Source organism: Ischnura elegans, chromosome 3, assembly GCF_921293095.1.
Source record: "Ischnura elegans chromosome 3, ioIscEleg1.1, whole genome shotgun sequence".
Taxonomy (NCBI): Eukaryota; Metazoa; Arthropoda; class Insecta; order Odonata; family Coenagrionidae; genus Ischnura; species Ischnura elegans.
Window position 1 is genome coordinate 71,686,251 of NC_060248.1, and position 12,283 is coordinate 71,698,533.

Genomic DNA, 12,283 nt, shown 5'->3' on the forward strand with positions numbered 1-12,283 from the left:
ATAATGACCTGAGAAGGTTGAAACCGTTGGAGTTTTTTTATTAATACTGTGTGAAATATAACAAATTTTATTTTTGAATCTGCCATTCCATTATTTCTCGTTTAGCCATCCTCGCGTTTTTCGTCTGCAGCTTTCTTCCGATAAACTTTCTTTGCCTGAACTATTCTGTGTCCAGTCACTCGATTTCCTAAATTTTGGGGTATTTTTAACCCCTACGATTATATTTACAGTCCAAGGAAACTGAAAGTGTTGCAGTGATAGGCAAATAAGTACGGATTGCGTAAAGGGGGTTTCTTTTTAAAATACTGATGTAGTTTAGTAATGACGTTTTACCTTTAAAAGAAACTATAAAAAACAGCATTTGCCGCAGGTGCTGTCCAAAAGTCCTGTTGCGATTAACATGTCATCTGAGCCACTGAAAAATATTTCCTAGTGTGAATACTAATATTACCAACATTATAATTACTCATTTTTTTGTCTCAATCACATTTTTTTTAACTCTACGAACTTTGTGCTAACTCGTCCTGCATTAATACTCTTCCCTTCCCAAGCAACTCGAATACAGAACCATTTGATCATATCCCTTTTTAGTCTCCAATGTCGCGGTCGATTTTCTCCTTATCGCCTATCACATCCAAAAATCTGCAGATAACCTTTTAAAGTTAATGCTTCTGCGTTAAAAATGTGAACAAAACTGTGGCTAACTGGTGGTGGAAAAGTGGCTAACTCAGAATGATTTATCAGGCAATTAGCTGTCAAGAACATCATAATGACTTTGCATGGCAACTAATTCCCAATGAAGGCTTAAGAAACACTTTATCTTCCATGAATGTTTGACGACGTTAAATTTGATACTAGGGGGATCTATGTACAATCATATTTGTAGACTTAGAATATGAGACAGATCGACGAAATCAGATTGTTTTAGAGTACCATGAAATGCAAAACTGCTGTTATAAATTGCACCTATACATTCGTTCGCATTTATACTGAATAGTGTAATTAATAATGCTGAAAAGGAACTCCTTATTTGTAAAAGAAATCTTTTAATATATTTCTATAAAACCTACTTTTATTTGAACTTACAAAGCTGAAAATGATTTATTTGAACTCTCACTCTTTTTGGTCCTTAATCTTCCACACTCAGACAATCAAGTGGGTAGACCACAATTTTTTCCCTATCTAAAAATCTGTCTTAGGGCGCTTTTATTTATTGAAGTGGTAATTTTTCATTTGAATCGCTTATCCTCAAAAAGTATCCCATTTCGAGGCCCTACTTCACATCTCCAGCCGCAAAATTTCTCATAAATTTGCATTCAAACGGAATTTGAAGCTACTAAAATAAAAAGAAAACCTCCAATGTTTTCCGGGCGGTGGAAAATTACTGCAATAATAACGAGAAACGATCCAGTTTATTGATCCGCAGAATCCTTCCCCAAACCCTCCTCTCATCTCCCCAATCCAGCTGCCCTTTTGTGCGCGAGAAATGTGTGGCGGCTTCTGCGGTTGAAAAGTGGTAAACATTGATTATTCCTCCCGAGTCCGGTTATCATTAATTAGACTTAACATCCTTTTTTGTATTGCTCGCGCGATCCGGGGGCTGGGGGGAGGAGGAAAACGGGAGAAAGAGGCATAAAAAACCGATAAATAAGGTGACCATCCAATTTTTTTCTGCCGGACCGAAAATAATAAAACGTTTCGAATAGCCAATAAATCCGAAAAAGTGAACAAAAAATGTTGACACGCAAACGTCGCTGAATAATTGCGCCGGATTTTTCCGAAACGTTGGAAAAAAAAGCAGTCACCCGATCTCCCTCCTTCTCCTCCACCCTCCCCTTACTTTACACCCCTTCCTTTGCTCTAGCGAAAAAAATATAACGCTTCATACTCATAATTTGTCGACCCCACTTATCTCGTGTCTTCGTTTTTTTTCCTAAACCTTGGGACCTGGAAAGTAGGCGCAATTTTTCTCGTCGGCCTCGACTGTAAAAAGCAACGGACCATGAGCACTTGTCCGGTAGATTCTCCTAAACATTTCACTCTTCTGCGTTGAATATCGGCGGGTTCCAGGAGTGATCCTCATTCCATTATTTTAAGATTTTATCCGGTCTGAAACTCTTATCTGTCCCGTCGTCCTATCGGGGAATGCAAGAAATACTTGATTTATTTTTTTTACTAATGCCTAAACCAAACAAAAATCTTGCAGTAAAAACTTTAATTACTTGTCTTTTTCTATTCAATCTACAAACAAAAGTCAACGGTTTTACGAAAGAGGTTGTAATACTACTTTCAATTTGTTTTATTATTTGATTATTTGCATCCAGGGATGAAAACCTCACATGTTTCTGGCGTTGGCACAGATTTAAATACTGTCCGACCATAGAGATTTTTAGGCGCTACTTGGTGAATTGAAATCAACAAATTTATTTTATTTATTGAAAGTAAAAAAATAAAACTTTGTAAGGTTCACTATTATTTTACTATGGGCATTCCCGGGTTTCGTAACATGGTTACATCTTCAGGTGACTGATGTTACATGCATCTTGTATTTATATGTCATATACTGTCATATAGACGTCACCTGAAGAGGTAACCACGTTACGAAACCCGGGTCGTGCCCATATCAAGATAATAGTGAACCTTACAAATTTTTATTTTTTTACTTCCAATGGAGAGGTTTCACAAAGTAAAGCCTGAAGATATCACTTTTATTTTACTTATACTAGAGTTATGTTTTTGATACGAGTTTTTCAATTCAGTTTTCGTCAGACAACTTCTTTTTTCCTTTAAAATGCGAAATTCGCCATGCATTGAGATACGAAAAAAACCAAAGATATAGATAAGTCATTGCTCTCAATTAGATAGTTATAATGAAGATTTCAAAATATTTTTCAAATCGTCTGTTAGAGGACGCCTTTTTGCCTTACTGGACCATCGTCTTATAACAAACACTAAGTAGTAGTCAACTCCACGTTTATGTACCAATTGTATAATATATAAATATTTCTCAATATTACTTGCGATGCATGGACATTCTATCCAATACTAATGTTACTGTCGAAAATTGGAAATTATTCTATTTTTGCTTGTAGGGCTTTTATAATTGTAGGTTGTTGTCTTTAATTGGACACATAATACACTCCACCCCATATTGCAAATGAATATTTTATTTCACTACTTAAGGTGTCAAATTTATGTTTTTTAAATTGTTTTTGTGCATATATAATGCCTTGAAATAAATATTCCGAGAAAGTTTTGCGGGAAAAAAGTTTTGCGAGATTTATGCGCAGTATAAGTTTTACCAAATCTTTGGCGAAAAATGAGCCCTTTATTGTATAGTTCCTTCCATTTTTCCAATTGACGCCTTGATTTTTATTTCTTAATCCTTCGATTGAAATTAAAAGCTGAGGCAAATCACTCTCCGTGCACCGCTTACCCCAAAGTCACCAGCCTCCACTAACCCACCCTCGCGTCTTCGCTCCTGCGCAGCCCCTACTCTCATTCACCCCAACCGGTGCCGTCCGATATTTTTTTCTCCCCGACGTATCGGAGCTTTCCGAACGCCCTTTCCAAATCATTGGTCGATAGATTTTCCCTCTCCACTCCCCATCGACATTGCGCAGTCTCTCTCACCTCCTCCTCCTACTCCTCCACCCTCACCGCACAACTCCCTCTCTCTCCATTTTCTCCCTTCCGCGGTAAACCAATCGCCTCTCCGTCATTCGCCTCAGTTCGACCTATCGGCGATCGAACGCGGAGGAAAAGCCGATAGGTGCTAGAAGGGAGTGAGTCGGGGAAATTGGAGGGGTGGAAGTGAAGTTGGAGAGGGTAGATTCCAGGGTGTCGTGGGGGTAGGTCATAAAGGGGTTGGTCTCGGCTGAAGGAACTCGTCTTTTCTCCCCATTCCTTCTTTTATGTACAGAAACCCAGTAGTCCATCCCTATTCCCTCTCCCGTCTTATTCACTTTCATCCCCCCTCACGCGTAAGGTTTTTTATTCCTCCTCATCGTTTATTCTCGTCTCTCGTTCTCCTCATTCTTGCATTCCACGTTCCTTTACCACTTAGAGAATGTGCATCAGCATTGCATCTATGAAATGGCTTTGAAGTATGAGGCAAGAATACTGATCCTACTGCGGGGTCTCAAGAAAGTTCTTTGTACTTTGTAAACTTTCTGTTTTGGAAATATTTCTTTGTTTTTACAGCTTCGATGGACAGAAGTGTTTTTTCAAACTGGATTAAAATTAATTAAAATTTTTGCTGCTTAAATTTGGGGAGAAACTTTCTGCAGGGAGAAGGAGCTTCAAGCAGTTTCCTTACTGGCTTTACCTCCACCCCAGGGTAGGTCGTTCATTGCTATATTTCTCCTTTAGATCATTTTTAGATCGCATTTACGCTATGATCTTCTTTCACTCTTAACGACACGATTATAATTATGAAATGGGTTGCAAAAATACTATACATGTGGCAGACTACGCCCTATAAGCTAGAGACTACCGTAACCTAAACAAAGTTGTAACATAATTTCCTCACTCTTTCGGGTGGAAAATTTGGAGATTTAATTTATAAACAAATAATTTTAATTTTATTAATGTGTTATTAGAATTATAATTTTTATCTGACAAAACGCAAGTTTAAAGTTAATATTTTATACTAAACCTTGTTCCGAATCAAAAAAATTTGCCTAAACAAGAAAAAAATGAAGAAGCTTCACTTATCTTTGGAAAAAACACTCAAAATAATTCGAGTTCATCATTAAATATACTCTTTAATTTTAATCCACTAAAAAAATTTAAAGCATAATTCAAATTAGACATTTAGGTCGTTCTTATCATACAATTAGATATCCTTCCCAAGCCCGACGATTGCCACTCCCCCGATTCCCAGAGTATACCTCTGCGACCCTTATTGACGCCTGGCATTCCTACTCTCTCGAATAAAACCCCGCCTGCCGAAAACCCAGATTTTTTTATTCTTTCTCTTTCCAATCGCACTTCTTTCACTCTCCATCCATCCACCCGCACATTTTTTCCGCCTCGCAGAGTCCTCTCTTCCCATTGGTGGACGTAAGGCGGATGATTGGCTGATGGAGGGCCGTGGTGAAAATTTTGGTTGCGAGAGTAGTCTCTCCCTCTCTCTCTCTCTAAAATTGGGAAAAAAGAGAGCGAGTGAAAAAAATGTATGAACATCAGGGGATGAATTCAAGGGAGGGTTACGACCCTTGCTCGGCGGATGATGATGCTCTCTGGTCCATCCATTTGAAGGGATTGGTGTATTGGAGAGGGTTAGGGGAGGAAGGGCAGAGGGTGGTAGCTGGGAGGATCCGAACGCTACCAATCGATTTTGGCTCCGCCTGCGTTCGGAATTTTTATTCTTCGAGGCGAACCCTTCGAAGCGTTTGGTTCCATTGACCAATCCAATGGTCCGATTTCTCTCTCGTCCCCCTCAATCCTCCGTTCTCTGGACATGACCCCTGGCGCAGGTCTCTTGTGGCCCTATCGATTGAAGAAGATATTGTCCCTCTTTTATCTCCGTGCCGGAAGGGAGTGAAAAAACGTTGGCCAGGCTCTCCTCGTCGTAAAATAATCGCCCCCGATTACCGTGGATCTTGAACTTTTTCTGTGACGCCACCACACGATGCGCCCTTGTCATTTGATGGGTTTAGAATGAATGCCATTTTTTCTAATTAATTCCATTCTGTCATGTAAAAACAGAATCCTGACATGGTGTAGTGTCAAGGGTTTAGATTATTGGATTAAGCTATTCCCTGCATGGATACAAATTAATATTTTATCCACATGTATAGGTTGTTATATATTCTTTGAACTGAATAATAGTTATATTTTGGAATGAGGAAAAGTTAATGAAATCGGCTGGTGATCCAAGGGATTATTTTTAAAAATTTCATGTCTTACATCTGGTGAAAATGTGCTGAATAAATTATATTGCATCAAGTTTATTTTGATAAATTGATCAAATTTTACTTTGTGCTCACAAGGTAAAATTTCGCAGACATTTAAGTCAGGAGAAAAATATTCGATAAACCTGTGCCTTTGGTAATGCATTTAAAATTATTATTTTACTACTTTTATGTTTGCAGTAAGTATCGTCCAACTGTATTGAATTTATTTTGACGATTAGACTACCATGAAATCAATTAGTCAAACGCTGACACTCGAAGCACGTCAAAAGTCCAATGTGTATAATATGATAAAACGTTTGGCATAGCTGTTATCGGGACAGTGTTTAGAATTGTATGTACAAATTCTTGAGCTGGATGTAAAAAATCAACTTTAAGATATTTTTATGAAATGAATTTCAACCGTCTTTACCGCGGTTAGCTTAACTAAAACCATTATGTTTGATGATTTAAATCTAAATTTATGTCATATTTAATCGAATGCAATGTAGGTATCTGGAATTGGTGTAATCGAGGACAGAGGAGGACAGTTTTAAGCCAATTTATATTTTTTTAATCTTTATCTTACACGACAATGCAGGAGACTACTGTAGTCTACTGGAGTATCAACTTAAGACTACTGTCCTTGTATATAAGTAAATTTATATTTTTAAGTCATAACTACGAACTAACTATCGGTGTAATCATTGTCATACCAATCAAACGATATGACAGTATGAAAGTTTAAATTATCTTCACGTGAAAAATAGCGGCTTTACTATTTCCAGGCGACACAGCGGAGAGCCAAAAGGTTAGAATTCGTCCTTTTTATTCCGCAGGGAGGGTTCCAGAGGAAGGGTGAAAAGAGGGTTGGAGAGGCTATCGACAATCCGCAATGGAACGACGCCCCGTGCCGCGGACGGGGTGGGAGAGAGAAAAAAGTTTGCGTCGGCGCGAATGGGTCAGCATCGGGAATCCATTCTGATTGGTTCTATCGGTTGTTCGATTTCCGAAACTCTGCTCCCTAACCGTTCGATGCGGATTGAAGGGCGCGGTACGGGGATGCGCAAAGCGACGCCAGGCGATTTGAGGAGAGGGAGTGGTCGAGGGATGGAGGGATGCTGTGTGCAGTGAGTGGATGAGGAGGAAGGGGCGCGTTCGACGTTTCAACCCTCACGTCTCCTCCTCTCTTCAGAGATGAAAAGTGCTGTAATATTTAGTTATACTCGTGGAAAATACTCCTAGTTTTTCCATAACTCAATACCTCGAATCAATAAATCATCATCATCACTGGTCCACAATCCTAGATTGGTTTGACGCAGTTCTCTACTCAGTTCTTCTATCACCTAATCATTTCACACCTAAGTATATCTTCTCTTTCACATCCTTCTTTCCCTGTTCCTAATACTTCATTCACGACGTCTTCCTTTTCCGTTCCTTTCATCTACTTGTCCCTCAACGTTTGTCTTCATCGGGCTATCATGTCTCAATGTATGGCCTACAAGGTTGTTCCGTCTTCTTGCCAAGGTTTACATGAGGACTCCTCATTTCTCCTAATCTTCTTAGGACTTCCTCATTACTTACTCGGTCGAATCAATAAATACCTACCCGAATTATCTCGATCGTCTGGAGGTAAACCTTGCGGAAGTTCATTTTATCGTAAATGAAAAGAAAAAACTTGTTATATTCCACCAGTTTATCTCCACTTACATGAAAATGATGTTGCTGCGTCGTAATTAGTTGTGCCTGAAGATGACGCCACTGCGTCGAAAGTTTTTGACTTGAAAATAAATTGGTGGAATATATCAAAAGTTTTTTTTTATTTTCCACCGACCCGAATATTTGACTTGGGTGTATTCCTCGAGTATTATTCATTCTAATAAGGAAATTACCGAAATTCAATAGTGCCTAGGTACATGATGTTGACGATGTTCATTAACCGTTAGAGCCTTTTAAATTTGGAGATGAAATTTGGTTAAGTATTGGGAATTTTTATTTCGCGTGGATTTTATTAGGATATGATTCGTGAATTTTATTTTCAGAAAATAAGAAAGAGCTACTAATGAGATCATCTAAGATATTGCCAAGACATTTTGCAACCACTTTATCACCCTTTTTTGTTCTTAAAATGCTTTCAAATAATTCTAAGCATCAAAACTCAGTGCGTCAGTGGCAAACAAAAGTTGTTGAAAGACATTTTAACGAAAAAGGCAAAAAGGTGGGCCAAAGTATTCAGAGACTCTTTGAAGCGTATGTTTTGACATGGATAGAGAATAATAATTGGATAAGGCGTCATTAAACAGAATGGTATCGAGTTTCCTAAAACACAGTCTTCGACATCCATTTCTAGCCCTTAGGCCAACTGCCCTACTCCATTAGCACGTTACTTTCCCCTTCCAATCTCTTCCCCACTCTACTAAAGCCATAACTTGAAGAATGTACCCTCTTTTCACGATGCCATTATATTATACGTAATCTGCTTCTCTCCCAGCCTTTGATCCAGCATCTTCACTCAGCGAGGGTTTATGTATAATCCTTTATCCTCAGACCAGATACTCAAGTCCTTTCTTTCACTTTTAAAAAGTTCATTTCTCTTTCTCCTTTTTGATACCATTTCGCAATCACTCTTAGAGTGAACGAATTGAAATTTAAGGAAATACACACGAAAAGGGGGAAGTGAAGTAAAAATACTGAGCCAGTCCGGTGCAAACGCCACTATAACCGGTGAATCATCATGCGCATAATCATGCTGAATCAAATCATTCGCTGTGCATAACGGGAAAATTCGCGAATGAACCGTCATACGTATTATCATTCAGTGAAAATTAGAACATATTTTTTTTTGATTTGATGAACAGAATAAATTAGGTTAGATTTTGCTTGCATAATCCTGTGAATGATCACACGATCATTTAGCATGACCATTCGCATGATCATTCACCGTCTATAAAGGCCTTAATGGTTGTAATTTTCCAGCAGTGATCCAATTTCTATTTGTAATAGTTGGCAACATTATATGTTGAAACCGGTTTGATTAAAAACATTTACGCAAAAATGTCTGTTTTAAATAGGTAATGTTTAGGATTTCCATCACGAAGCAATTATACTCATATACATTATTAATTGAACGGCCAGTAATGGTTTTATCTCGAATTATGTTGATGACTCTGATAATAATTGGATTATAAAAATCCCTCATCTTTCTATTTTCATAATTTTAATCTATTATTCACTTTCGGATATTCAGTGGTGATTTTCAACTGTTCTAGGAAACGATTTAAAAGGAAGTCATTCATTGAAATCCCACCACGCGTCATTAACTTAAGTCAACTCCTTTGGGAACGTAGTAAACTAAATCCAATTACCTAGGAAGTTGAATCATGAATAAAAATACCAGTTCCTAGTTTTCCGTTCACCAGAGATTAAATATGGAAGAAACGTCAAGAGTAACGTTAAGCTTCGTATAATAATGTGCTCGTCCTTTCTTTAATCTATATGATTTCCGGTAGCAATTAGTATCGTGCTCTTAAAATCAACACTGATAGCGCAGACCTAGCGCGAGGTCAAATATGAGCATACCTCCTGCATGCCCGCTCTTTTCACTGATAGATAACTCATTTGAAACTTAAGGTATCATCTTGAAATTTGCGGGGTATAAAGAGACCCTGGAAAATACCTTACTGTGTATCATATTTGAAAAACTTTACTTCAATGATTTCTGATACGCAACTTTTATATTTGGGGAACGGGAAAATTTTGACAAATTTATGCATACTCTTACATGTATGCGGAAGTTTTCAAGGAATATTGCGTCGCCAAAAATATAAAAAAATACAGCCGGTCGATAGGGATGCGTAATCTGAAGGGGCTGCGCGGTAGACAATTTTGAGAATTTAAGGATCAGTCTCTTTCTAAAATCCGATTGCCACCGGCGTGTAGGTAAAGTCTATGGGTGCGCTGAATTTCTCTTATCAAAAAAGGGCAAGGGACGGCCCTGAATGAGTGGCATAGGACAGGTTGTAAAGGATGTAAAAGATAATAAATATGTAGCAATGAAGATATTAGCGGATAGGAGAGAGAAATGGAGAGCTGCGTCAAACCAATCTTAGGATTGTTGACTAATGATGATGATGTCGGTTAATTCGAATGCCCCCATCTAATGTCAGTAGTGAAGTATGGAGAGAACACAGTGATTTCCCTTTTTACAGCCAGCCTGCTGAATGAATTACCCATACTCCACGAAGAAACAAATTGCTCAATGTGTATCGGAATTCCATTTCAATGCTTTGACACTCCCGTTTGCCGTTCTTCCTGTCATATGCTCAATTTACTCTCCATTCCATTCCATGACCCGTCTCACACATTTCAGTCTGTTCTGCAGATTTGCAGGTGCAAGCATTAGCTGGAATGCGAATCCAAATAATTTTGCCTAACTAATGATCATCACTCATGGTGCTAGTTGCTATGATTTGTCTAAGTCAAATGGGTTGTAACTGTGGAATAAGAGTTGAAAAATGAGTTGATTGAATGGAAAGAGGCCAATGCCGTGCGTACCTCAAACCGAAGTGTGCATTGTATTTGGAATTTCTAATGAACAGCGAGTAAATGTTTTATCACGAATTCTGTTGGTGGTTCTGATTACCATGGGAATATAAAAAATCCCACGTATTTCTATTTTAATTATTTTAATCTTCACTTTTCGGTACCTCATTGGTGATTTTCAACTGTACTAGGAAACTTTTAAATGAAGTCATTGTATTGATACATTGCGACACTACCATTGCATCGATATGTTGTGATAAGGGGCCAAGATGTTACCACCTCGGTAGAAAAAGGCATGGAAGTCCTCTATCTCTTCTCTTGCTCTGCTATTCCACCCAACAGGATTCGGTTTTCGATTTTTACCCGTCGGGTCGGCGCGCCGCGGCGCCTCCGTTCCCCTCTGGAGCCGGGTGGCGAGCAGAGCGCCGTCGAAGACGTCCCGCGGCGACAAAAGGAACCACTCAAGGGTGACGTCTCTCCCTTTGGGCAATCCTCTTTTATTTTATATCCCATTCCACTCTCCCTCTCCACTGCTCACGATTCTATTTTTCTCCCTTCGATATTGTTTTGTTTTTGCCTCCTAGTCCCCTCTCAAATTATACGCTTTGCATGATTCTCTGTTTGTTTTTACGCTACTCCCATAGTCTCAGTTCTTTCACTCGTATCTTGGTGAATTTTCTCCCTTGAGTATTTTCATCATCACAGCCCAAATTTTGGTAGGGCATTTGGCACTCCCATCCTTTCCGAAGTCTCGACAACTGTTTCTACTTCTTTAGAAAGGATGAGCATATCGTATTAAGTCACCCTGCAGAGCTACTGGCAATGTCATTTTCATTTGTTCATATTGTTTTAAATCTTAATAGCTAGCACATTAATCGATCACACTATTTAAATCCAGCTTTTAATAATTCGTTTGTTTTCAAAATAACGTAAAATTTTGGTAGAAATACTTTATTTACCAATAATTTAGCAGCAATTTACGGACATAAAACTTCTTGAAAAGTTATTTTCCATGAGCTATCGTTCTCATGTATTCCTTGATTAGATGAAATGCTTTATTTTAATCTTTTATGCTGTGGTGGTACTTAGGCCACATATGCATTTGTATTGAGCGGATTTTTATTATAATTATTTCTTTCCCCAATGCCTTTGTATTCTAACCTCTCCCATGAGACAAACGCCCTTAAGAATTCAAGACTTTTGTTTTATTAATGCCATAGACCATAGTATTAGGATGACCATAGAAATCATAGGCAGAATTAATTCGGCAAATCTCTCTAAAAGTGATTAATCGATTAGAAAATGAGTCAAGTTGAAGATAATTGCGCCAATATGTGCATCGTAGACATCGCAATAATCAAGTTAACGTTCACAATTTTTTAAACTGACATCTGCTGTTTTTACACCATAAGATGTAATACATTAACCGCAGAGAGATTTACATGTTTTATTTAATGTAACTTTTTCACCTTGCCTTTGAAAATTTAGCTTGAATCATTTCGGATTTTACGTTCCGTTTGAAATTTTATACCCTGCTTGCTTAAGAGGAACATTTTAGGAGTCTAGTATCATTCCAAACTCGTGGCTTTTGTCCATACAGTCCATCATATGGTCGGGAGTGAATTCATTCCGCCTCATTTCTGAAGATTTTTACAGCCCGCCGCCTCCATGTGCAAACGTCATCCAACCTCCGAACTGCTAGCGAGGTGGTTACCGGAAGAAAGCGTTTATACGCGAATATGGCGGAGGGTGGTGCGGTTAACGCATGCATCTCGGTCCCCGGTCGTATTGTGTGGATAGCGTAGTGGCCATTTGCTGAGCCCCGGCATGTTGATTTTTTTATT